This window comes from Manis pentadactyla, chromosome 16 (assembly GCF_030020395.1).
Source record: "Manis pentadactyla isolate mManPen7 chromosome 16, mManPen7.hap1, whole genome shotgun sequence".
NCBI lineage: Eukaryota > Metazoa > Chordata > Mammalia > Pholidota > Manidae > Manis > Manis pentadactyla.
Genome location: NC_080034.1, coordinates 58,526,478 through 58,553,838, shown reverse-complemented (window position 1 = coordinate 58,553,838; position 27,361 = coordinate 58,526,478). Strand labels below are relative to the sequence as shown.

General features: G+C 40.8%; 1 long non-coding RNA gene across 1 annotated transcript; it reads left to right on the top strand.

The window, feature by feature from the left end:
- Positions 1-1,449: 1,449 nt before the first annotated feature.
- On the top strand, positions 1,450-23,071 carry LOC130681238 (uncharacterized). The gene is made up of 2 exons (XR_008994321.1): positions 1,450-1,736; positions 22,555-23,071. It is a non-coding gene; the product is annotated as an uncharacterized LOC130681238 (long non-coding RNA).
- The last annotated feature ends 4,290 nt before the right edge of the window (positions 23,072-27,361 follow it).

Genomic DNA, 27,361 nt, shown 5'->3' with positions numbered 1-27,361 from the left:
AAGATAAGCTTTGTTCTGACATCATCTAAAGCCTATTACCAACCTGTTTTTCATTTGAAACTCTTTAAAGCAAAGATGTCACTGAATAAAATGTAAACATTTAAATATCTGTTATTTTAACGTAACCACACTCTGAACCATTTTCAAAAATAAACCAAGCACTTGGTTGTGAAAAGGGTAGCAGGAATGAACAGTGAAACCCCACAATTTCCAGGAAGCCATCTCGACAAACTGGAAGTGGGGTATGGATTTTTGCACATAACTGTCTGAGCATGCGCTGTCTCTGAGTCTTCACGCATCGCAAAAGATACAGGAGTGCCATCATCTCTAATGTAAATGTCTTAGATATTTACATGGTTTCTAACCGGGCTTTTGTTTGTAATGTCACATATATTTCTATGACCTTTTTCTTTTTCTAAGTTGTTTTCTAAAAGGAAGGTAGCAACTACCACTCTTTGATTTGTGAGACACAGTCCAGCATTATGTTCTGGTGGATATTTTTAATCAATAGTTATAATAAATACTGTGCTTTTTAAAATAGCCAGTATTAGCACAGAAAGATTTCTCCATTATAGGTATAAATTTTCTGTCTAAAATTTAAAAATAGACATTACCTGACTAGCTTTGATAAGCTTTTGAAAGTAACAGATCCTTTTCCTAGAAAATGTACAGTTCACATGTATATAATATCCTCTATATGATTTCAGGGAAGTTAAAAGACTTCTCTGCCTACCTATGGCCCTCCGAAATACATAAAAACTCCAATTTTTTTACCTTTGATTTCAGGGACTATAGTAAATAAACATAATTTTTTCTCAGTGATTCTTCTGGAATACATTATGAAAGATGCAGTTCACAATAAGAAATTCCATGCTGAGATCTCCCATTGCAAGACTTTAGACATAACTCCTTTACCCTTCTTAGTCAGTCTTCTACTTTTGACCATAAGATCCTGTTTAAACCACGATAAGACCAGAGTAAGTGGGGACCCATCCAAACACATTTAATGTCAGAGAATTTACAAGGGAAGAAAACAGTGGAAAGGCATCCAACAACTAAATACACACACCCACATATATACTTGGAATGCTTAAAAATTTGAGGGGGTAATTCTAAGACCCTACAAGTTGCATTTATGTCAGTTTTATATGAATCTCTTAGAAGCTTTTTTAGCAACCAGACCTCTTGTGCTTACCAAAAGGACTGACCAGTCCAGGCTTTTCCTTGAACTTGGAAAATACAGAGGACTCAAGTTATACATTTCATCGAACTGCATTACACAGCTCTTGAACAGCAGCTCTCAAAGCGTGGCCCCCAGACCAGCAGCCAACAACATGTAGGAACTTGCCAGCCGTGCATACGCTCAGCCCTACCCAAGTTCTGCAGAAACTTTGGGGTGTGGCCCAGCAACCCCTCCAGGGGATTCTGGCCGGGAGTCACTATACTACAGAGACGCCCCTTCCACTCAAGTTATATTTTAATAGTAATTGGAGCCCACAAGGGGCACCTCTACCCAGCGGGGGCCCCTTCATTCTCCTCAGTTCCCAAGGCTGACAAATCCTTCCCCTTAACTACACCCTCCCCTTCCACATCCAAGCTTGCTCAGAATTCTCTGTTCCCATCAAGATACAAAAGGCTAAGCTTAAAAGGATAATACAGAATCGTATCTGGACTTTTGAGCATTAGATTTCTTGCAGGCTAAAGCTCTTCTGAAACAGCGTCTTCCTTCTGAGTAGGTGAGTAATGACAATCTAGCTTAAATGAATAAGCGAATATGCATATTGCTTTTTTAAAAAATAGACATGTATTTGTTTAATTTTTGACTTAGTTTCTTCAGTTTATAAAAGTCCAAGTGAATTTTGCTAGCAATTTCCCCAGAGAACTGTTGATGATAATTATTATTGAAAAAAAAATCCCAACACTTTAAATTACAGTTACAAATCATATATTTTTTTTTTACTTTTAATTTTCACCATATTGTACAAATACATCTAATTATTCTCACTCTACATAGTGCGCTATAAAGCGCCTTAGGGGACTGATTGGTTTATCAATTCAATTAGAAAGTTGGTTGTTTTGATTAACGTCAACTATTATCTATTATAATGAGTATCATAATGCCATCTAATTAAGACAAAGAAAGTGCTTTAAAATTTCCAAACCTATTGCTGGTATGGGTAAAAATAAAAACAATAAAAAAAGACTGTCTGGTTCCCTTCACTATACAAATAGCCCTACGAAGAGAAAGATTCTCTTTTTCTAGATTCACCTAATTCCAGAATTCTGCAGAAACTGATCTACCTGGTGATGGTCCTGAGACAAAAAGAAAGGGTCCTATTCTGCTCCATAAAGAAAAGGTCTGTCTGCTCCATTTATGGTGGTAGGGAAGTGGAACTGGGGAGAGGACATGGTGGTGTTGAGTAGTCATTGTCAGATTCAGAGCAGTAAAATTGGATTCAAGTAAGTAAAATGAAGGGCAACCTCCCTTCTCCATGACAAATGCCCTAAAGCTAATACTGCCAAGGCTACCTCAGTGCTTCTTAAAGGTCTTTCCTGCCCCAGGGTCCCAGAGCATAAGGCAGACACCCCTTAGCGGCAGTGGATGACATGGGTAGTAATACTCTAGGATGGAGCAGTGTGGCAGTGGCCCACCTCCCACTGCCAGAGTGATTCTCCATCTCTGGAACCCTGTGTACCCAGAAGGACCTCCATATGTCTGAGCTTTGCCCAAGAGCAATCATTTCATAGTCACATGCCTCTCTTGTCCTTCCAATATGGGGATAGTCCCAGAATTACTGTAAGAAGAAATGGATGATCCATTTGGAGGCCTGTGAGGAGTTAGAACTGTCTTAGTCCTTTAGGGCTGCTGTCACAAAATGCCACAGAAGGGGTGGCCAAAAACAAATCTCACAGTCCTGGGGGCTGGAAGTCCAAGATCAAGGCGTCAGCTGATTTGGTTCCTGGCTCCGGTTCTCTGCCCTACTTGCATTCAGCTGCTTTCTCACTAAGTCCTCACAGGGTGGAGGTAGGAAAAGAACTTTGGTGTCTCTTCCCCTTCTTATAAGGGTCTTAGACCTATCCAATCAGGACCACATCCTCATGACCTCATTTAACCTTAATTACCTCCTTATTCCAAATAGAGTCACATTGGGGGTGTTAGGGTTTCAACATATAAACTGGGGGAGGGGGAGACAATTCAGTCCATAGCAAGAACTACACAAATGAAGATTTTTTTTTTTAACTCTATAGGATGAATTCAGACGTAGCATCCAGCTCACATTGTTTCTATTTTTTTAGCTATGGCAAAACCATATTCTTTTAAATATCTTACCTGAAGGGGAGATAGAAGGGAATGGGAGAACAGAGTAGTAAGTTAAGGTTTATGAGGATTTGCTGTTTATGAAGTGCAAAGTGTTATGAATATGGACAAGGTAAATGGGGGATTTTACTGAATACTTATATAATTGAGACAATTCTTTGGGGTGTGTCTAAGTGTCCTGAAGCATTCCTGAAATTCTCAGTGTGTTTATGGTTCACTAGCTTCCTTCTTTGCCTGTGTTTGTAGGATTGTCATTTTATGATGTGTCCAGGCAAATGAAGTTATTTGGGTCAAAAACATTAGATTCCCCAGGTTCTCTTAATCCATTTGCAAAGAATTGTTCTCCATGAATTATGTATTTTAGGAAACTTGGATTATTAGTCCTGTGTACTTTCTTGCATTTTTAATGAATTTATGTTTGTAAATGATACTGATCTCATATACAAACTTGCTTGCACCTAGAGTTATGGTATCACTGGATCTGACCATGAAAATGTTTGAAAAAATTGAGGTATTTTACTTCATTTTGGGAATAATACTACTGTGGGGAAGTTATTGATGGTAAACTTTTGGCCAAGCTGAGATTGCATTTCTTGTGATGTAGGTCAATCTTGAAATGAACATTGCTGGGAGGTAAGAACTATGATGTGTGTATGTATGTACACACACATATACACATGTGCACATATGTGCGCATATATATACATGTGTGTATATACTTACATATATCGTGTGAGTGTTCATCTCCTCACTGGTAGTTGAACCTAATCTCTTTCCAATTCCCATGATCTATTTGAAAGTAACAGTTGGTTTCCGTTCCATGAAGGAACAAATTGGTTCCTTCAGATGCAGACACTGGCTTCTTAATGGCAAAACCTGACTGCTCCAGCGAGCTGATTCAGCAAAATGAACTCCTGAATTAGTCTATTAGCCACAGTGAGGGGAAGTTACAAACCAGAATGGCTCACTGGTGTATAATAAAGATGGAAGTGATCTTTGGGAAATGGCTTCCTCTCTGCACCTTTGAACATATTTCCTCTTGTGACTGATGGGTGTCAGCTGTCAAACCACCAAATTTACCTGAACAATGTTGCCGGGAGTAGGATGAATTCAAGTCTATGATTTAACATGTTTTAGACAGAAGCAGTACAAATACTTAAGGAGAAAGGTTATCTTCTACTTTGCCTCTCCCTCTCTCACAAGGTGGCAAGGCCCCAGAACTTTCCCAGTCCACATCTCTGCTGCATCCCAGGCAAAACAAACATTACCCATCCCCTCATTTTGGGCTGGTTGGCTATCTGTGAAGCTGCTAAAACCAGAGCTATGATTCTTGCATTACATTTTTTCTGTGGTCCATCAGATTGAACCATTGATGGGCCAACAAACTATAATGAATTAGAGACATTTTGGACAAGACATTTATTTGTCTCATGTAGATACTTACATGATCAAGAAAAGTGTTGCTTTGTGTGTGTGTAAGACTGTGAAGAAAACACAGAATATGAGAGGAAAAATGAGAAGTTTGATCAACATGAATAAAGCAGGATTTTTTCTTGAAGACTTGATGCTTTATTTTTTAAGACTCTGCATAAAGCAGAGAAATATCTAAATTCATATTCCATGAAATCTGTGAGCTCAGCTACTGCTCCTCCTTTAATGTAATGTCTTTAGGATATGAACCCATTACAGTCATGATCTGATTGGTAAAGAGAGGTCATTAAACAGTTTTCTCCAAAGAGATAGCTGCCAGAATGGAATAGTGATTAGAAATAGAAAAGCTTCTGTTTTTTGTTTTTTTTTAGTTTCTACTTTTCCATTTTATCTTTAGTAAAAAATTTATTCTTCTAAGCTCAATAAATTCCCAAAAGAGCTTTGAGTTCAGATAACAGATTTCTTTACATGCACAGTAATTGTTGAATAGTCATTATGAATGGGTTTCTAACTACATTTTTGATGCACGCATATTGTTTCAGTGAATGAAAAAGTGCAAACAACTAAGGGACAAAACCCATAGGTTTTTATTTTGGAAGGAAGTTCAGTGACCCCTACATATTTACCAGAAAATATATTGGATGTGTCCTTTGCTGGAATTTTCAGGGACACATTTAGAAAACCAGGTGCTTTTTAAAAATGTCTTCTCTGAAGCATTACTAATGCTACTGTTGGTGAAAAAAAAAAACGACATAACAACCATATGGTTACAGAGACCAAAACAAACAAACCAACAAAGGAGCTGCTTCTCTGGGGGAATTATAGTACCAGAACTGTGGAGGAGAGGATTGAGCCAGCCTGGGATCCGCTAAATCCCTTCATAGTAGCTGAAGCAATGGCATAAAGGGTGCAGCTGATGATCTGTGAGCCAGTTTATCAGGGAGCTACTAACAGGAGCCCATTTAGGGGACAAAGCAGAGGTTAGGAAATCCTGGCCTCCATATTGTCAAATTAGCATTCGTGCTAATTCCCTGCAATTTGTAGCAAGGGCAACTTCCACTGGAAAGCATGATACACAGTGCTTTGCATTGAAATATCCAACACAGAAAAATAATCAAGCTGTTGCATAATCTACTCCTACCAATATTATACAATCTACCAAATTCATTGAACTATTGTTCAATGTACATGCATTCCTTTTCAGATCTAGGGCATTATCCTGGATATTTCCTAAACTGAAAATATTGATGTCATAAACAGGAGATGCTCACTAGCAGGTAATGACTCTTTGATGAAAGGTGATCAAGTATCAGTTATTCTTATTACAATAGATGAAGGTATTTCTGTATTTTTAAATCACAGCAATAGGTTTCTGGAGGGTTCTTTTGCAAAAAAAAAATATTTGAATCTGTTGTCTAGGAAAGCCGGGGGAAGTGGGATGGAAAGGATGCCTTGAAATAAGAGTGGTTGTTGGTGGACAGGTCAGCGAGTTCAGACTTTGAAACTTGAAGGACATAAATAAATCTATGTTTATATCCTAGTGCAACTTACATTCTAGTGAATTTTGGCACCACCCTAAAGGGTCTAGAGTCATTCGTTGGAGAAACTCATCCCAGACTCTGGTTTAACAACAACAATTAAACAAATTGTGACCAAGCTCACAATAAATGAACTTTATCAAGGGTTATTTTAAAAACAAAAAGCAACCACTGAGTTTGGGAACATATTTCAGAAGAAATAAGTAGCACAGAGTTGGGGGAATGGGAGTATTGGAGTTGAAGTTTACATAAGATTTACCAGCTTTCTTCATTTTTACAGGAAGAGGGTAACTTTTGGTCTTTATGCCATATTAATGTTTCTTGCCTGTTTATTCGTTTTCTTTTGCAGGGTAATAAATTACTGTAACCATAAGAGTTTAAAACATAAAAAATGTATTATCTCAGAAATTTTGTGGATCATGGATCAGGTCCCACCAGGTTGAAATCAGATTGCTGGTAGGGGCCTGACCTCCCGCTGAAGTTCAACATCCTCCCCCAAGCCCACTGGCTGGGGGCAGAACTCACTGCCTTGCAGGTGTAGGACTGAGGTCCCCAGTTCTTTGCTGACTGCTGGCCAGAGGTTACTGTCAGCTCCTAGACAACTCCTGCTCATAGGCATTCTTACAGAATGGCTGTTGACAGAGCACCTGTTCTTATGGGTTCAACTGATTGGGTGAAGCTGACCCACCGTCATCTCCCTTTTGATTTACCCAGTCATCGGATCTGCAAAAGTTCCTTCACCTTGGCCATATGCCACATAATGTAATCTAATCACAAAAGTGCACCCCATCCATGCACTTGCTCATGGAGAAGGGAGAGCAAGTTATACACCAGGGCAACCTCGGGACTCTCTTAAAGCGATGCCTACCACATTCTAGTATCTGCTCTTCTGTGGTTACTGCCAGGGCCACACTACCTCTCTCCCACTTACCCAGGGCCAGAAGCCAGAGGCCTGGAGTAGAGTAAGGTGATGGTGATACCACCCAGTGCTTAAAAAAAACGAGTTTGGCATCAAACAGACTTTGTTTAGTTTGACTCAAAACATTGCCACTTGGCTTCTATGTCCCCCCTATAAAATGGGCCGATTTCTTTCACAGAGTTGTCACAAGGATGAAAGGAGACTGAACCCCCAAGTATTCAGCACAGCGCCTGACTCACAGCTCCTTGCAGGCAGAACTAGGCCCTTCTTCTGCTCCCTTTAGTGCACAGTGTGCCTGGCACATCTTCAATAAATATTGGTTTAATGACTAAATTACAAACACAAAATGGTGGCTATTATTTTCTTAGATGTTTTAGAGCCTCCAAAATACAATATATGCAGAGTTTTATATATCACTTACCAATCATTAATAGTAAACCAATAATCTTTCCATGTAAATTTCAAGCAAAAAAAAATTTCACTCCTTCATGTCCTCTTGGTTCTAGTATATAAAGTTGTGACCACTCCTGTTAGACCTGATTAGGAAAATCAGGGGAGATGGAAAATCTGGGGAAATGAAAATGAGAATAAGTAGAGGGCAGAGGAGGAGTGCTGCTTTTTGCAAGGAAGCCTGGGTGGGGGTGGGGAGTAAGGGGTATTGGATATCCCAGTATCCCAGGAAGAGGATACTGGCCTTGGGCATCTCTCCTGACCCTCAGGCAGAAGAAAGATGGCTCAGAGGGATGTAAAGGGTAAACAGTTCATGTTTTGGAGTGAGATTTTTGTGGGCAGCCAAATTACTGGATACCCCCAAGTCCTCAGCGAGACGCTAAAAGATGGGCAGAGCCGGAGATGCATAAAATCAGGAAGGCACTGAACTTTTGGGTGGAGGACCAGGCAGAAGTACTGTACTGACTTCAAAAAAGCGAAACAATTCACTGAACAATGATTCATTAAAAACTCAGTGAAAGGAGCTGCTGAAAAGTTTCCAGGCAGGGAAAAAAGGATGGCAAAGGTAATGAACAGGACCACACCCTATATTACAAAATATCATTGCTTTGAGATTTATTTTGTGTTGGTGTTTATTGTTTTGTGTCAGTGAAATTCAGAGTATTTTAAAAGTCATTTTTGACCTCAGACCCTTAACCATATTTTTTCTTAAGGTCTTAAGAACTTCAGATTTTGGAAGGAAGTGTTTGTGTCTTTGTGTACTTTTGTGGTTGGTTTAAACTGAGTTGGTTTCAAACATATAGGTGTGTATACATATGTGTATGTATTTGAAAGATACATATGTATATACACACAATGAGATATTATATATACTCAAGCATAAGGACACATATACTCAATGAGCACCTTGGTCTCCTTTAGAATGCCAAAACCTCTAGAGTCTGTATCATATGGTTCTCATATACTATGACATTTACAGCATTAGTTAAGTGCTGAGCACAACATGAACACTTAACAGATACTAAAAATGTTTTTGACTTTCAGAGCGAAGTTTAAAAATCCAGTCCATTTTAAAGAGTTTAAAGTAAGCATAAAAATTCAAAGGAACAGAGGCACTGTTTGGTTAATTAGAGCATCTTCTAGTAAAACCTTGATATGGCCAACTGAACGTTAAGTGGTACAACGGTTTTACAGGGTAATCCTGAACACAGAAATTCTAGAGAAAGAGGAAACTACTTGGAAATGTTTCTTCTAAATTAATTCAAAATTTGCAGTGTCTTCTAATTTCTATTATTTTCCCTAAAGAATGAAGGTAGAAGGAGTAATCACCAGAATGTATTTGAATGACTGAGAAAATATTTCTTCAAATAGTTTACAAGTGGAAAGAGACACATGATATTAGTAGGGTTAAAAAGAAGGATATAATGCAGGCAGGGAGGCAGGGAGGGAGGAAAAGAAAGAAACAAAAAGGAAAGAAAAGAAACATCATATCTGTGAATTAAGTCCAGATCAGGGTATAGTCCTTGGTCATTTTTGGTACTCAGTACATTCATGAAACCTCCAGAGAAAGTTCCAGAGTTGAATGAGTCACCATAGTCAAACTTCCATAGTATCCTTGTCTAGAGGGCAAAATCCTTTAAGAAGATTTTAATATTTGCCCTTAATGTGTGTGGATAAAATTGTAATATTTCCAGAATATCTTGTCTGGCTTTAGCGCATCCTCAGGGGTGGAGAGAAGTATGGCCTTAGTGTATCTGCACATCAATAGGCATTCCTCAGGGGTGGAGGGCATTCATCCCTATAGCAATGGGTAATTCCTTGGGCAACTGCGGGGTTATCTGAACCTGAGAGGTTAGGGGGAGGTCAGACTTACTTTGGCTGAAGCAGAAAAGAGACAGCCCTGGACTGCAGTTTATAAGCAATGAACAGGTTTTAAACTTTATTTCTCCCTTTGACTGATTTCAGTTTTAGAGGTATTTTGCCCCAGGATTTCGTTTCCCTGGACTTACATCTGGTGCAGTTGGCAGGACCTCTGAACCTGAAATCTGTCATAATGGGTGCGACCTTTGGGAGGGCCACCCCTAGAGATGATGGGGAGAAGTGGTGCTCGCACCAAGGGATGTGTGTCTGCACTCATGTGATCGTGGAGATGCCACCACCACTGCTGGCTGCACCAACCCCAGCCCATGGCCCAAGCTGAAGGCTGCTACTACTGCTGCTGCTGCCCCTGCTGCCAGCCAGAGCCTGGTCCCAACTACGGAAAGGAGCAGAGGTCTGATTCGCCTTGACAGAGAAGGAATTGGCTGCTGTGTACCACACCTTGCTGGCTACAGAGCTCTTCACCAGAACAGCTCTGACCAAGGTAATAACCACCTATCCCATTGCAGGGTGGGTATGAGACTGAACCCAAAAGCCACGGAGTGGCATGGCACAGACACCTACCATATATCATGTGACTGGCCATTTGCCTTTGGCATCCCCAGGGAATAATGAAGCAGACACATTGGCCCAGGTGTGCTGGCTAGAAGGAAAGCCTGTCTCTGATGTGACCCAATGGCGACATCAGCATTTGTTGCATGTGGGACAAAAGACAATGTGGGCTGTAGCCCATCTGTAGGGCTTGCCATTGACCTTTGAAGAAGTCAGCCAAGCCTGGAAAGAGAGCTTTGTGTGCTCTCAAGAAGGACTTACACTGAGTCCTGCAGCAACATGGGACAAAAGGAGGCCAATAGCGCTCCTCAGGTGGCAGACAGACTATACTGGGCCTCTGCCCATATCAAAAGGATATCTGTATGCCATGAGTTGTGTGGATACGGCTATTGGACCATTGGTTGCTTTTCCTGCCCATTGCGCAGATGAGCAAACCACCAAGAGGGGCCTAGAGCTTCTCTTTGCAGCCTATGGCTGGCCACCAGTGATTGAGAGGTATCAAGGCACCCACTTTAATGGACATGCATTACAAAGATGGGTGCAGCAATTAGGAATAAAGTGGAAATTAGATACTGTTAAATGGCCCTGGCCCTGGACATTTTGACACATGGACCAGCAATGACTGGCCCTTCTGGCACCTTGGGGGAAAGGCCTGGAAGCTGGCCTCCTGTGTGTTCCTGGAGTAACAGCAGAGTGGCCCCCAAAGATCATGGTTATTTTCTTCTACAGTCCTTGTGGCCTCGATGCACTCCCTGGCTTCAACTGCCAGGTTATGGCTGAAATTCATGAGTTTTGGACTTAATCAGCATAGGATTTTGATCCTAAAACCTCTGGCTTGAAGATTATCATGATTTTGTTGCTGTTGTCAAGAAAAAATGCTTAAAGAGAGGCTTGACTTTGTCTAATGTTGGTAAAAGTTTTGTGAGTAATCCAGCATGGTTGTTAGGAATAAGTAAACAAGTGTAGCAAGTGAAAATAGTGAAAATAATAGTGTATTAGGGTATTAAATATATTTTGTGCTTAGTAAGAGATTGTGCTGTAAAGCACATTTACTTAATCTGCATAGGCTAAATCCTCTGGCTTGAGGATTGTCATGATTTTATTGCTGTTGCTATTGTATGTCATTAGTCTGGTCACAGTGCTTCAGCTTTCTCACCCAGGCACCACTAAGAAAGAGGGGGAACAAGTAAATTGTAAGATGAGACTTCTTGAGGGGTGCCCTGTGGTAAAATTGTAATATTTCCAGAATATCTTGCCTGGCTTTAGTGCTTCCTCATGGGTGGAGAGAAGTATGGCCTTAGTGTATCTGCATATCAATAGGCATTCCTAAGGGGTGGAGAAAGGTTCATCTCCATAGCAATGGGTAATTACCTGGGCAACCATGGGCTTATCTGAACCTGAGTGGTTAGAGGGAGGTCAGACTTACTTTGGCTGGTGCAAGAAAGAGTCAGCCCCGGGCCTGCAGTTTGTAAGCAATAAATGAGTTTTAAACTTTATTTCTCCCTTTGACTGATTTTGGTTTTAGAGGTATTTTGCCCTGGGATTTTGTCTCTCTGGATTTACAGGGTGGCATTGAGGGATAAAGAACAAGAATGTTTGCTTATTTGTACATATATCCTTAAGGCTGTAAAAAGCCCCCCTTCTAAGAGTATAATCTTTCAAGATGTAGGATCAAGAATAGGCAGAAGAAAGAAAAACTGTTAGTGTCTCAGCAGCTTGATTGTGCATCTGACAATGACTTGACAGGAGACTCAGTACATCACGTCAATTTCATTTTAAAACCAAAATTCTGATGTCATATGGAAATGGCATGCTGAAATTCACTGAATTTTTCCATGCTTCAGCTATTCCTCATCATGCTTGTTTGGACACTATCCCTTTTTAAATTCTTGATCTGTCTCCCATGTACTGAGCACTCAAAAGACAAAAACTGGGTAACTAACATCTCTTGCGGAATTTACATAAAGCCCCAAACAAATATATAATGAGGCCCGGAGTCCTGTCAGCACAGGAGAAAAGTTTCTCAGCAGGCCCTCTGGTTGTGGCTTGATACCCTGTCGCAAGGACCTTTAATAACTCACAGGGCTAAAAGGACTGACTCTCAGGGAGAAAGGCCAAGGGCCAAAGGTGAGCCCAAACAGGCATGGCAGTGGGAAAGAAAGGTGGCAGTATTTAACCACTCCACTTCTAGAAAAGCCATCATTCCCCACTAAACTACCATCACCGCCTCTTGCTCAACACAATCTTCAAAGGAGATGGTGAAAAGGTGCCCATAGGCAGTAGGACCGACACAAGCCCCTGTTCTCCAGGCCACCCGGATCGCCAAGCAGCTGTCAACTCTTCCCTCTGCGGTGGAGCTTCCCAGTTCCCTAAAATACAGTGAAGTGAAGCACCCTGGGTAGCCAGCGCCTTTGATCCTCAGTCTCCACTATCCGTGCTTTTCCCCCGTATTTTTCTGTCTCTCTCCGAACTTTGAAGATAATGACTCTTAAACATTTGCAAGTAATTAGAAGGTGTGGCTGCCAAGGAAAAGGGCCTATTTTTCTTTTAAATGGGAAGAGTAGGTGCTTTGGGCTTCGTGCATCTCTAATTACATCACATGTGCTTATTTGGTCTCTGATAAACTGATATGGCCCTGGTAGGAAAACCACACCTAGGAACTAATGAGCCCCTCCTGCAACAATAATAGCCATTAAGAGACGAGAAGCTGGGTGTCGTCATGAGCCAATTATTTATCATTTACTGACAACTTCATCCTTCAACTTGCTTTTCAGCTTCAGTTCATTAACAACTGAGGGGAGGGGACTGTATATTCTCCCACCAAAAAAAAAAGTGACTTAAGAAAATACTATGAGCTGCCTCCATTTTTATTAGGCATTAAACAACTTGACTGAAAATAAAAGAACCACCCTCTCCATTCAGTTTTAGTACTTTTCATAGCATGTGTGTGCACATGACTAAAGGACACACACAACGTGAAATGTGAGCAATTCTTTGTACTCCATTGCTGATGGAGAAAGGATCAGAAAGGATAAAAGAAGGAAATGCATATATATAAATTAATGGATCACTGGGATAAACCCCCTCTCCCATTAGAACTACCCCACAGTTACCCTCAAGGAAAAATACATAAACAATGGCTTGGCTTAGTCAATCATTTTCCCATTTGGCTGAACCATCTCTCAGCATAGGGAATAACAAGTGATGAAATGGTTACAGTCAAAAACAAGCAAAAAGAAAGTTTGGAGTATGTGCACAATCATCTCACCCTGCAGGATTTGGCCAAGGTCTGTGTAGTACAACTTGCCTTTCTTATTTCTAGCTCAGTTGCAAAAAGGACATTTCCAGTCAGTTAGCCCAACTCCTTAATTTTACAAGTAGTAAACTGAGGCACAGAGAGAGGCTGCGTGGATGACCCAGGACCGCACGGTCCAGGACAAGCTCAGGCCTTCTAGTCCCCGGTGCAGTGCTGGCCGTCCTTGTCCTTCGTCAGGGCTGACCTGTATTCCCCAGCGGTTAACAGGACGCCCAGCCTATCAGCAGCACCAGGGAAGCTAGGCTGTTAAATAACAAAGGGGCACTTGGAATCTTTCATAGCAATTCCCTTTTTGGTTTTGTAAAAGTTATATTTGGAGACATTATCAAAGTAGCAAAGTATGCTTCTTTCTCTCCTCGAATATGTAACCAACTAGCAGCTCACTCAGGGATCTTTGGACCTTTACATTCTTCTGTCTCCCAATTGTCTCATTGTTTTTACCATTTTTAAAGTGTGTGTGTGTGTGTGTGTGTGTGTGTGTGTGTGTGTGTGTGTGTGTGTACAGAAACATGTATGCACAAAAAAGTGTGTATGTAGGAGTATATATGCATTTTTTTTCAGGAAGGTATATGAAAAGATAAATATTACTTGTCTCACCATTTTGAGTTTTGGTGTTAAACTGACTATGGAAGAGATACTTCACTTCATGAGCTGCCGCTGAAGCTTCTCAGTTTTAGCCTAAAGGCAGTCCTCTAAAACAAAATGAGGCTGAATAATAGGGGCTTTGCCGGGGGAAGGGTGGTATGTTTTCGTTTTTTGTAGGATTCCAAAGTAGATAGACAAAGGATTTTAGTGTCCTCAGGAAATCTAAAGCAGAGGTACCCACAGATATTATCTATCACACAATCTTGAGAAGTGACTTGTCATATTTCTTCATTCTCATATCATGACTGGTTAGTAGTATCTTTTTGCCTGAGAAACAGGGGTACATGATTCAGTTATAGCATTTGATGAATCTCTCCGAATTGAAGGAAAAATCAAAAACTTTGAAAGCAAATAAGCCACACAGTAATAAATCAACTAGACCAAACTAGATCAAAATCTCATGCTTCCTAGGTGTCAGTCATTGTTTGAACGTTTTGCACTTATTACTCACTTCATCCTGGGATAACTCTATGAGATGGTAGTGTTATTTTACCCACATATCAAATGAGGAAACTGAGGCCCAGAGAAGTTAGACAACCAGGTTGCCCGACTGTTCAGTGCTAGGTCTGGGATCTGAGAGCGCTCTGCGCCGTTCCACACAGGCTTCCAACTAAAAGGCTGGCTTGGTTCATCAAGCTGACATGCTAGGAACAGAAAGTTTCTGGAAGCCTCAGGGACTTCTTTTGAACATTGCCACCTGTTCACACCCTGATCCAGATTAAGTTTGGAGAAATCCAGGTAAGACTGGGATGCCTACAGGGATCAAGTCCTTGCGGGACAGTGCATGTGAAAAGCAGTATGGCCTAATCTTGACGCCAATTTGTTACAGACTAAAGCAGCATCTCTTCCAGGGGTTTGCCTCTCTTATTCTCAGTTCTCAAGCCCATTCACCAAAGAATTCTCTCATACATTTTGTTGGTGGCATGAGTTTTTATCAACATTTAGGGAGTGACCCTGGACAAGGAAAGCAGGTGTTCCAGAGAAGACAGGAGCCTGTGACGCTCACAGACACAGGCAAACCCATAGAGAGATACTTAGAAGATCCAGCTAAAGCTAATTAGCTCAGTTCAAGAGAACTCTGCCTGGTGAAGTGATAGCTACATAAATAAATCAATGCAAGACAGGCAATGATAAATGTGTTAACAGAGAAACAAGGTGTAGGGGAAAATCGGAAGACAGCTCATGAAGAAATCATGACTGTTCCTTCCCACCCACGCCTTCCACTCCTACTCCGGGGAAGGGAGGTGTTTGATGCATGATATTTTTCACCAGGCACACAATGGAGTTAGGTAATTTTGGAAAGATTTAAGTAAGGAGAGGCTTGGTGAGTAAGCTAACAATGTGCTTTCTTGGGTGGGGAGAATAGGAAACATATAACAGTGAAAAATATCAGCTCATCAAAAGATACTACATGCATGGTAATTTACACCCCCACCAACAGTACATGAGGGCTCCCCTGTCTACACATCCTTGCCAGCACTTGATATTTCTTATTTTTGATACTAGCCATTTATGCAGTATGGAGGTTCCTCAGAAAGTAAAACTAAAAATACTATACAACCCAGTAATTCCACTTCTGGGAATTTACTCAAAGAAAACAAAATCAATAATTTGAAAAGATATATCACAGCATTATATGCAATAGCTAAGATATGGCTCAACCTAAGTGTCCACTGATGGATGAATGGATACAGAAGAAGTGATACATACATTCAGTGGAGTATTACTCAGCCATCTAAAAGAAGGGAATCTTGTTGTTTGACAACCTGGATGACCCTAGAGGGTATTATGCTAAGTGAAATAAGTCAGACAATGAAAGACAAATGCCATATAATTTTACTTAATGTGGAATCTAAACGAATAAAACAAATGAACAAACAAACAAAACAGAAATAGATTCACAAACCTGGAGAACAAACTGGTGGTTGCCTTGGGGGAGGGCATAGGGAGGATGGGTAAAATAGGTGAAAGAGATTAAAAAAATGTTTAGGAACCAATTCAACAATTAACAAATAAAAGGAAAATTTAGGCAAAAACAAGGTGGCACATGTATATTTCAAGCTATTTCCACCTCCGCTTGTCATAATTTAAAAACATGGGTTAGCAATTTAGAAGGGACAGAGGACCTGAATAGGCATTTTTCCAAAGATGACATAGAGATGGCCAATGGACACATGAAAAGATGCTCCATGTCACTAATCATTAGGGAAATGCAAATCAAAACCACAATGAGATTGCCTCATACCAGTCAGCATGGCCACTATCCAAAAGGCAAGATATAGCAAGTATTGGCAAGGATGTATAGAAAAGGGAACACTCCTGCGCTGTTGGTGGGAATGTAAATGGTATAGCCACTATGGAAAACAGTATGGAAGTTCCTTAAAAAACTAAAAATAAAACTACCATACAACACAATAATTCCACTTCTGGGAATTTACCTGAAGAAAACAAAATCTTCTATTTGAAAAGATATATGCAGCCCTGTATTTATTGTCACATTAGTTACAATAGCCAAGATATGGAAACTACCAAAGTGTTTATCAATGAGTAAATGCATAAAGATGAGGTACATATATACAACAGAATATTAGTCAGCCATAAAAAAGAAAGAAACCCTGCCATTGTGTGTGCCAACGTGGATGGACCTAGAAGGTATTATGCTCAGTGAAATAATCCAAGCACAGAATGACAAATACCTATGATTTCACTTATTTGTGGAATCTCAAAACAAAATGAACAAAACAGCAATTAAGTCATGGGCACCAAGAAGTGATTGGTGGTTACCATGGGGGAGGGGTCAGGTAGGCAAAGGTGAGAAAGAGGCACAAAATCTTAATCATAATATAAATTATTAGTCATGGGATGAAAGTATAGCATAGAGAATACAGTCCATGGTTCTGTAACATTTTTCTATGTTGACAGATAGTAACTACAGTAGTCGGGTTGAGTATTTAGTAATGTAGATAGCACTCCAATCACTATGTATATGTGAAACCAATATAATATTGTACATCAACAATACTTCAATTTTTAAAAATATATCAAATATAAATAAAGGAGTCCAGAATGTAAAAAGAAAAAAAAGAAAAAACCCATGGGTTAGCAACTTGATTTTCAAAGAAGTTTGTCAAACTCTATACCATTCACTATCTTTATTACTTTAGGAAGGAGTATATTCACCAAAGTAACAGGTGGAAAAAAAAAAGACCACAAATATATTCATTTTGTGCACACTCTTGGACCTCATCTCTAAGTTCAACTTGCCTTTTGGGAGGGAAGAGAATAGGGATATTTCTTGAAGAGTAGATGGACCATCCATTCTGCATAGAAAAAGCAAGAGCTTCCTTTATAACCCTTATGGACAGGTAGGTAGAGAGAGAGAGGATGGGAGGGAGGCTGGCAGGGAAGGGAAGGGAGAAGAGGGGAAAGAAAGCTTTGAAAAATAAGAAATGATATAAATAGCTCCATAGAGTCTCATTTTTTAAATCCATTTATTGTCACAGACATAACAATTATTTACTCTGAGAACTCTACTACTGAGAAATCACTTGCTGATTTTTTTGATAATTATTATCATCAGAAAGGCCAGATGGGAGAGTCACAATCTTTAAGGTTCCTTCCAATTTTACCCCCTATAGTGATCAGTCTTATTAAAGAGTAACCACTACCCCTACCAGTTCAAAGTTAAAAGCCGTAGCCCCTGTTAACCAGACATTATGGGGATTGATTTGCCATATATACAAATATCGAATCATTATATGCTGTTTACCTGAAACTGATATAATATTGCTTGTCAATTTATGCCTCCATATAAATAAATAAATAAGAAAGAAATACTACAGGGCCTTCTAGAAAAACATCTTATGCTTGCCTTCAACAAAAGAAGCTACCGCACTGTGAACTGCAGCATGTTCAAAACCAGCAGTGTCACTAGACCTATATCGGAGGTATTTGTCCTGGTATCAAAAATCTAGGCACTTCTGATACAGAGGGTCCTCAGACTAAATCTTAGAACTCCCTGTTTCTACTTCCAAGCATCCATCAGAGCATTTGCTTTCAGGTGAAGTTTGTAAAATGTATCCAGTTCTCAGCAAAACCAAACAAGTTCGATTATTAAACTTTTCTCTCTTGGAAAGCTGTTTTGTTGTAAAAGGGCCTGTGACACGGACCTCCACCCAGCTTTCCTGTCCCGGTGGGAGGCTACTTTCCTTCTGCGGTCTCCGGGACAGCCTCCTCCCTTTCGGTCCTCCCCGCTACACACACTGACAAAGCTCTGAGATGCTCGCTTGAAGGACAGCATTCGGAGGCTCACCCAGTCCCACCCTGGCAGGTGGTGGAAATGAGCCTACAGAGTAGCTCACTATAACCACAAGGCTCAGATCGCTTCATATTTCCTCTGCTGTAGTCTTGGGCTCCTTCAGTCAAGGCCTCAAAGCAACTAAATCAGTTTCAAAACCCTATAATTTTGAAATTCTGTTCGTGGCCTTTCAATGTTGTGATTTCTAGCATTTTTAAAGGCTGGAACTCACCATTTATGAGCTAAGATTTTTCCCCCCCCCCGCTTATCAGTTATTTATGCTTCTCAAACACATGATTTTGCTTGCAGTTCATCCGCTATACTGATACTGATGGAAATTAGAAAACAAAATTGCAGAGGACAAAATATTTTAGCAAATTGATAGGATGATTACAAGTAAATAATAATTACACAATAGTGTAGTTTGGGCTAATAAAACTTACCATGCCCACTGAGCCTACCATTAGCACAGACATTTTTAACACCAGCCAAATTAATTTCATAGTTGACATTTCCAGCACAAAGTATTAGTGATTTGCAATATTCTGGTTTCTAATCCCAACACCACCTACTGGTGCCGGGGAATGTTTAGCAGTACTAATAACATTGAACTAGAACTTCAGAGTTCTACTTTTCATGAGATTATTGCGTGGTTGTCTCTTTTTATATTCTTTTAAAGCTCTAACAATCCTTTGCTCCTTGGATTCCTCTGAAGCACCATAAATGAATAGATGGTAAGTAAATAAATAAAACATTGTAAATACCCTGAATGGAATCGGACAGCTCACTGCACAAAATGGACCATTGGTCAAGGTGGCAAAAGGAGAAACTCAACAGAATTTCTATTTTTCAAAATCCCGGAATTCAAAGGTAGAGTAGATTTATAATGGCACTATAATCTTTAAGAAGATGCTTGGGTCCTGGAGCAAGGCAGTCATTCGCTAAAGGCCAGAATGTGGAGATGAAGCCCTGCAAGGTTCTGGCTGGGTGGATAGCACAGGAAACTGGATACATATGGCTCTTTAGAGCAGGAGAGAATGCATATTGTTTTCTTATTTAAAGATCAAGCAGATGAGAAAGGGAGGCCAGTGTGGTGTTAATTGGTTTCCTGGGGGTGGGTAGGAGTGGTGCCTCTGGAAGGAGGAAGGGGCCCTTGTAAAAATTAGAATAGATTTTGCTGAGTTTAGGATGTGTTTCCTGCTGGTCAGAAGAAAGAGCAAGGCTGAAAGGAGGAATTTCCAAATGTATCCCAGAAGGAAGTCATTTGTTTAGTTTCCTAGAGTCACATGGGATCTGGAAGAGGGTGGGGAAGGGTGTAGCGTGGAGCTGAGAACTGCACCTAGAGAGAGGAAACTGGTAGAACCTGGAGGCCCACGGAGAGACTGGCTGGAGATGGATCATCTGGAGGGTAGAGCAAGTCCTCCCTCCCCACTCACTTTCTGCTCCCTCAGTGTCAACATCATTGCATCAGCACCAGCAGGTACAGTGGAAAGAGCCTGGACTCCATAGGCTAAGGTTCAGCTCCAAGACTCACAAGTGTTGGAGAAAGTGGCATATGCTGCCTCAGTTTCCCCCATTAATAATACTGGATACTTGGCTTACTAGACTGTTCCTTTCTTTCGTTGCTGGGAGAGGCAGAATGGGGTAGCTCTGAAGTCAGCTGGAATCTTGCATATGAAGGATACAGAAAATTGCCTGTAAGGAAGTAATTTCCTTTCAAAAACTGTAGTATTGCAACCATTCCAGATTGTGTGTTGAAGTTACTGAGATGCTTTTTAATAATATCACAACACAAATGGAAACACTGAAATGAATTTGATTAAAGGTTTGTTAATGGTGGATTTTTTCTGGCTGTATTTCCATTAGTGTACTTGTTTTCTATTTATCTGAAACAAGGAAAAACAATCATGTATTACTGATTGGGTGTTGATTCGTGTGACTTACAAAAATTGATGCCTGATTTGGAGACATTCTTTTTACTGAATTTAAAATTTTAAAGGCATTATGCTCTGGAAAACATAGGACAATTGGAGAAAACTTGGCACGTTTTGAAACCAAACAGCTACAACATCAGGTGCCCCATAGGGCCAAAACCTAGGTTTCATTTCTGTATGATGAGTGTCTGAGAATTTCTATATATTATTTAAATTATTGTATAATTTTATGTAATATTATTTATAAAATTATTATATTTTCCCAAAACACAAAGGGTTTGTCTTTTTTTAATATAGGAAACTTTTTTTTCATAGCACCCAAGGAAATTAGATAAAGGTAGTGCTCTGCTTTTAAAGTGGAAAAATTTTTAAGTGGAAAACTGAAGGAGAGGCAGAAATCAAGGCAGAAGCACAGTGCAGGTGTCCTAACCCCCACCCCAGGGCTCTTGCACCCACTTTTGGATCGTCTCTCCATTCTCTAGCAATCTTGGCAGTCTTGGTTGAACACAAATGACTTTTCTGTAGAAAGTTGCATATTTTGAATCCTAGAATCTTAGACCTAATAGGAGAAAACAGTTCACCTGAGGAACACAGAGGAAGGAACAGAAAACAAAGTAAACCAGTACAAGACTTAGTCAGTGTCAGATAGTGTATTAGCAACAGTGCCAAGATAGAACCTAGGTCTTCTTAAGCCAAACTTTTCTCTTAGAGGTTGTCCTCCCAGGCTGCCATTTTTTATACTGGAAGAGTCAATGCATTTCCCAAACAATCTGATTTTTACCAATGAGAATCCAGCTGGCAAAATAAAATTCAGAATGGGTTCATAGTAAATTCATGATATCCCAGTTTAACAACTTGGGAATAACCAGTAATGTCTTATCATATTTTCTACGTTTCAGTTTTTTATCACAGCCTCATAGTTTGGACTCCTGAATTTAATTGTTTTTTTAGAGGTGCATGTTTCCCTTAACATACGACTTTGTGAGCCATTTCCCTTTGTTCTTTATAAGTGGTCAGTATTGAGTGATAAACCTTCAATGAGAAAAAGTCTACCAAATATACTTAACTTACATTTATCAGGCTAAAGACACTGTAATATCTCTGTGTGTTTTACCTGGCATTTTTATGTCTTGCCCTTTCTGTTCAATGGTTTGTAAAATGGAAAATTTGCATTGCATGCTAGCCAGCCGTTACTATCCTTAACTTTTAATGAGTGTCAACAGGGCTCTAAGCACTACACAAAACACCAAAGAGCCACCACCTCTACACAGTCTATCTAAATAATAGATTGAAGAGCAGATTGCATGTGTGGATATATTTTAATCAATATGCGTTTACTGCTGCTATAAATGACACTGAAACACAGCTCCTTCTTAGGTATCATTATCACTCAAATGACCCAGTGAGTTTTCTCCCACTTTATGTTTTTCAGCGTTCCTGAAAAGATGCACATTAATCAAATAATGTTAAATGCTGCTGAGGAACCCATTATCCAATGGAGAATCCTTTTATGAAGCATTAGGTGGCATATTATTAACTTACTTAAATTCTGGGGCTCTTCTCCTGCAGTCACTTATTTTGAATTCTGTGAAACAATTCCTTTTTTCTTCAAATAGGGTAATATAAAACAGAGTGGTTGGTTTCAAAATAGGAGAAAAAAACCTTACAAACCTGTAACACCTGAAGAAAAGATATATTCCGAAAACTGTATCAATGAAAGTATTCTAGGGGTATTTGAAAACTCCTAAGTGGCAAACTGACAAGTTAATTAATGCACTCACAGAAATCCTAATATACTTTCTATATACAAAGAGATGACTAATATTAGAAATTTGTTCAAGCTTTTAATTCTATTATTACCTCTGGTTTAGTTCTCTGGCAAAAATGTCTTGATGTCATATTTACATTTCAAAATAAAACTAGTGTCTGTCACTGGAGAGCATGTGACCCATTCTTCCTGTCTCCAGATGTGTGGCTTTGCTAATGCCATGACATGAACAAGCTACTTGGACCAGCTGGTAAAAATGTCTGCTAATTTAAAATACCTGTTTGTTAATTGCTTTCAACCCAAGTCATTTTGTTCCTGCACTTTGAACCCTACAGGTAGCTTGGAATAAATGCATTTGGGAATGAGAGGTAATTAATGCAAGCAGGCGGCCAAGGCTGCAAGAGGGGCATGGAGGGGGAAAGGCCTGGAACTGGTGTTTGTGCTCTGGGGATCTGATCCCCCTGGTCTGTTGGTAGAATTTTTTTTCCTTCTCCTTCTGCTGTCTAGTTGCACGCTACAGCTGGACCCCTCTGCCAACGTGGGTATGCCACCAGCCGTCTGGCACACCGTGCTGATCAGTAGATAACACCTTCCCACACTCACAGCAGCCGCTGCCATGGACAAAGCCCCAGCGGCCAGCAGGCAGCCCTGCGGAATGCGCTCACTGCCTCTCCACCTGCTGTCACCTCCTTGGGTCCCCCGAGGTCCTCCTCATTGCTGACAGTCATGGCGGCGGCTTGACCTCAGGCCTTGCAGCTGGCTGGCTTCCAGAAAGTCCCTCTGACAACAAGGTGTACTGAAGACTGTGCTCACAGCATTCAGGCACAGAGCAGGGGTCGGAGAGAAAAGCCTGCTGCACTTACCTCCGGCCCTGTTTTCCCGCAGTGGCAGGAATGCTGCAGTTTTCTGTCTGGCAGCTTCTCCCTGGCCCGGCAGCCTAGATGCAGTGGGAGACCAGACCTGGACCTCCACGGTGAGTGGAAGCAGCAAAAAATAACAATAAAAAATGAAAGAAAGAAAGAAATGAATTGTATTTTTCCAGTCTGTCGAAGCTTGTTTTGCTTCACACTCAGAAATCAGAAAAAGAGAGAGACAGAGAGTGAGAGAAAGGAAGATGGAAGGAAGGAAGGAAGGAAGGAAGGGAGGGAGGGAGGGAGGGAGGGAAAATAAAATGACTGGCCTGCCAGCTATTTAAACATAACTGTAACATTTTAAAACATAGGTGACACACACAGGTTTTTATCTGATTGATGCCTCTCTAACTCTTTGAACTCCTCTAAGAAGTTATGTCAATTTATAATTTTCCAGTGACTCTGAGTGTGTGTGTGTGTATGAGAGTGAGTGTGTGTGTCTGAGTATTGTGAGTGTGAGTGTGTGTGTGTGTGTGTGTGTGTGTGTGTGTGTGTGTGTAACTGGCATTAGGGTGACAGTCGCTACATATTCATTGGCACAGCTGACAGCAAAAATTGTACTCAAAAGATTGAGCTGAGGTGGAACCAGCCAGACGAGTTTCCCCACAACACGTGCTACACCCTCTGTGAAAAGCTGCTTTTTCTTGGCAAACTTATTTTTGCTTTAATGTAACAGGGAAGTGCGTGCTGTAATGGAATGAGCATGACCAGTTCCACCGTGGCTGGGATTTAGGAGGACTGCCGAGAAACCTGAAGGAGAACATGACAATCTGCCAAAATTGTAGAAATTGATGAAATAGTTTATTGATACCTTTTATTTAAAGACTCCTGTCTCAAAGGATTTCTATTTTATCTAGTTTTTGGACATTAAATACAGAGCATCTAGTTTCATACCTGTAAGAAAGTTCTTTAAGAACTCAGAGCAGTAATATTAGTCTGTTCTTCCAATCACTAAGTCAAGCACAAATTTGTGTTTTGATTCTATTTTTTAAAAAATAGGTTTCAAAGCCCTTTCCACTATTTTTGTTTGAGCCTTACAACAGCCCTGGTGAAAGCCTACCTACTTTTCTGTGGATGTGTACGGTGACACTTGGATTATAAAATGAGTTACCCTGGCCGATAAACAGTGGCACCAGGATTCAAACACAGCTCTTCTGATTCCACGTGGCGCTTTCATCTTGCGTTGAAAATTCTCCAGCTTTTCACGGCTTTTCTGGTCTAGAGATGGTACAGGAACAGAGTGGCTCTTTTGAGCCTGGAATTAACCAAACTGGCACGACAGCCCAGAGGGTGGCGTGCACTCTGCCGAGATGTTCACGTCCATAACAAAGTCTGGCTCTTCGTCGTGCTCCGTTGATTCGTCTTTGTCTCCTTTCTCTTTCAGCACTTACGCATCAGGGCCAGCCTTCAGGCAAACTGAAATGCCAATTCCGTTTTGTGTATTTTCTCTTTATTTCCCATTTTTTATAGTCGTTTTCACCAAACAAAGTCACAGGCAGCCTCTTTGTTAGGTTACTTATCTATGTGTTTGATTAATCACAAACTTACCTAGGATTAAGTATGTTCAGACCTGTATAAGTCAGGGTTGCATTTTTATATTATGATGACTCACTTCCCATCAGTAGTAACCGATGATCATTCTCCAAGTGAAAAAAAAAAAAAAAGCTGTCTGGAATATATTATAAACTTGACACAACACCTGCCTATATTTTTAAAGTGAGATTTTCCTTCCCCAAGTCATTCAAAGAAATAACACTACCTTTCACAGCTAGGAGGTCAGACAAAGCCTCCCTCCCAGATCAGATTCCTGGAAAGGTTTTAAAATTCATCTTCCTCCATAGAATTCCCTGGCTTCCAACCCTTTAATGTGTGAGGTTTCCAGTTTCGGCTCTCCCAGTTTTCAGTCACTCCTCCCATTCACAGAGCTGTTCTTCTTCCCGGCACTGACTACCCCTCTCTTCCCCTCAGCTTTAAAAGGCTTCCTAAAACTCCACTTCCTCTACGAGGTTTTGCATGACTAAGGCATGAGGAGGCCAGGCCCAAAAGCAGGCCCTTTTGCGCAAAAACACCCAGGCACACAGAATCTGGACTGTGCGACCCAGAAAGTCTATCTTTCACCAACCTGCCAAGCTCTCCATCCGTAGATGGAGAGAGAAAATTATATGCGAAGGAAGAGCGGCGCACGGAGACCGGTTCCATGCTACCACTCCCTTGTATTTACATTGAGCCTTTCTTCCCAGTTGCCCAAAGTACCTGCACATTTCTCACAATTCTCTTGGATATAGGTTGTCAACAAACACCATTATTCATGGACCGGAGCTGAAGACAACAGAACTTTTGGGAAGTCAGTCAGTATCCAGAGACAGAGCAGGACAGGGATTCTGCACCAGAGCACGTTCTCAGAGCAAACCGTGCACGCAGCAGAGACTCCAGTGAAATACAATTAGTCCAAGAACAGAACAAATTGTCAAAAAAAAAAAAGTAACAAGCTGTTTTCTGTACCACTAATCATCTCTGTGAGCATCTCCTATATAGATTCAAGATGACGGCTAATAAAATAAAGTTGACTCTGATGCAGGACAGTCTCTGCTTGGGAAGCAGTATCTAAGACAACTGCTACTGAGACGTAAAGGCAAACGTATGCAACACCACACACCCTTTCCTTTCCTGGGCCTCCATGGGGGGACATCATTCAACTTACCAGAGACTTCTAGACACAGAGTACTCAGTTTCTGCCACAGACACACACAAATCTTTGGTACTTTTCAAAGCAAAGAAGGGGGAATGTTGCCTTTATGGCCTCTGTCTCTATATGAGACCTGATTGAAAGTCATGGCTACCAAATAATCCTCAATCGCTTTCACCTTTTCTTGGAACAAAGTGGAATTTGTTTTCTTTATATTTATTTTGTTTTCATTTGGTCTATTTAAGGATAATATAAATAATAATACATTTCTTAGAGCAGAAAGCTCTCTAGTCCACCTGTTGATTATGACAGACGCTCCCATTAAAACTGCCTCTGTGTTCATTGCAGGGCGTGTGGTGGAATACTGCACTCCCTCATCACACGCGGGTGGGTGGCGGAGGGGACGCTCTTGGGGTTTGACTGTATCTGGACACTAATTCCAATGAAGTCTGTGTGAGAGATGATCTCACCACAGGCTTTTTAAGTCCACCATAAAACGTTTTCTCATATCCATCTTTTCTCTACTTTTTATGCCTTTCTTTTTTAAAAAATACTCCTCTTCAAGGGGATGTCTTTGTGGTAAAGAAATTTATTCAAAAGTCGTGGAGTATATGATTTCAGCAGCTTCCAGAGAAAGGGGTGAGGGGAAAGAAACAGGTTCCCCTCTTTTCACTGAATATGGATCAGCAGCTATTTTTCTCATTTCATTACTCCTGACATCTCTATTCTTTCCCATTTCAAGCTAGACATTCAGGTTTACTTTATTTCTTGAGTAAATTTCATTTTTCAATCATTCTTTCAGAAATTTACAAATAGTAGACATCAGTATGTTTTGTATTAACTATAACATTCTGGCAGAACATTCTACAGAAACATTTTTCCATAAGGCACACAAAGCATTTTTACATCACACTGTTATTCTTTTTCTGAAGTCTTGGGAGAAAAAAACTAAAACCTGTTCTCTGGCAAGTATTTCTGTTTGATAAAAGAAAGACAGACTTTCTCATCTTCCTTCCCTTTCAATTTCATTGTTGCTTGACAATGTTTTTTCCTGTCCGGATACTTTCTTCAGGCCTACCTTGTCCTGTAGGCTGCACCTAAGAGCACGTGGTGAGGGGTCAGAGGACAGGCTCTGCTCTGAGAGGCACAGTGCCTGGGAGGCGCCCCAAGTCATAAGCTACAGGGAAGACCTCAAGGGCCCAAGCACCCACAGGGAGGAAAGGACACTTCTCACCCCTGCTTTCTCCCACTCCATTTCCCCAAAGTGTCCCTGCTTCCGTTTCTGATCAGCCCTGCAAGAACCCAGTCCATCCTTTCCTTTTCCTCCCCATTCAGTTCCCTTCTGGCTCCAGTGCCCTGTTGGTGGGGATGGGGATGAAAGAGGGGAGAGAGAAAAGGAGAGAGAGATCACCATGCTCATCACCTCTAAGTGGGTCCAAGCTCAATGCCAAGTTCAGCATAACTGCCAGGCAGCTTCCAAAGGACCCTCAAAGGAGCCTCCCCCTCTCCAGGAAGCAAGCCAGCTTCCGCACTCCTCACAAAGCTCACTTGGCAGCTACCAGGCTTCCTTCGAGGGACCCTCATAACACTCTGTGTTGTCCTCTCCTCTTTTCTTGTCTCTGCCTTCAGCATGAAACCCAAAGGATGCCTTGGGTTCATTTCAAATGTCCAGCCAAGGGTCAGGAAAACACTGACAGACTGGCCATCAAAGCAGAGG